This window comes from Mus musculus, chromosome 5 (genome assembly GCF_000001635.26).
Source record: "Mus musculus strain C57BL/6J chromosome 5, GRCm38.p6 C57BL/6J".
Classification (NCBI taxonomy): domain Eukaryota; kingdom Metazoa; phylum Chordata; class Mammalia; order Rodentia; family Muridae; genus Mus; species Mus musculus.
This window is the reverse complement of record NC_000071.6, coordinates 145,672,744-145,673,943: the sequence shown is the minus strand read 5'-3', so window position 1 is coordinate 145,673,943 and position 1,200 is coordinate 145,672,744.

Below are 1,200 nucleotides of genomic sequence, written 5' to 3'. Positions count from 1 at the left end.
GTTCATATTTTTGTTCCACCTATAGGGTTGCAGACACCTTCAGCTCCTTGGGTGTTTATCTTCTCCATTGGGGGCCCTGTGTTCCATCATATAGATGACTGTGAGCATCCACTTCTGTATTTGCCAGGCACTCGCATAGCCTCATACAAGACAGCTATACCAGGGTCCATTCACCAAATCTTGCTGGCATATGCAATAGTGTCTGGGTATGGTCGCTGATTATGGAATCAATCCCTGGGTTGGGTAGTCTCTGGATAGTCCATCCTTTTGTCTTAGCTCCACACTTTGTCTTTGTAACTCATTTCATGGGTATTTTGTTCCCTATTCTAAGGAGGGACAAAGTATCCAGCCATTGGTCTTCCTTTTTATTGATTTTCTGGTGTTTTGCAGATTGTATCTTGGGTGTTCTATGTTTCTGGGCTAATATCCACTTATCAGTGAGTACATATCTAATGACTTCTTTTGTGATTGGGTTACCTCACTAAGGATGATAGCCTCCAGATAAATCCATTTATTCAAGAATTTCATAAATTCATTGTTTCTAATAGCTGAGTAGTAATCCATTGTGTAAATGTACCACCTTTTCTGTATCCATTCTTCTGTTGAGGGACACCTGGGTTCTTTCCAGCTTCTGCCTATTATAAATAAGGCTGCTATGAACATAGTAGAGTATGTGTTCTTATTGTCAGTTGTAACGTCTTTTGGGTATATGCCCAGGTATGTTATTGCTGGATCTTCTGGTAGTATTATGTCCAATTTTCTGAGGAACCTCCAGACTGACTTCCAGAGTGGTTGTACACACTTGCAATCCCACCAGCAAAGAGTGTTCCTCTTTCTCTATATCCTCGCCAGCATCTGTTCTCACCTGAATGTTTGATCTTAGCCATTCTGACTGGTTTGAGGTGAAATCTCAAGGTTGTTTCGATTTGCATTTCCCTGATGATTAAGGATGTTGAACAGTTTTTCAGATGGTTCTCAGCCATTTAGTATTCCTCAGTTGAGAATTTTTTGTTTAGCTCTGTAACCCATCTTTTAATGGGTTTATTTGAATTTCTGGAGTCCAGCTTCTTGAGCTCTTTGTATATATTGGATATTAGTCCCCTATCACATGTAGGATTGGTAAAAATCCTTTCCCAGTCTGTTGGTAGCCTTTTTGTCTTCTTGACAGTGTCTTTTGCCTCACAGAAGTTATGGAATTTT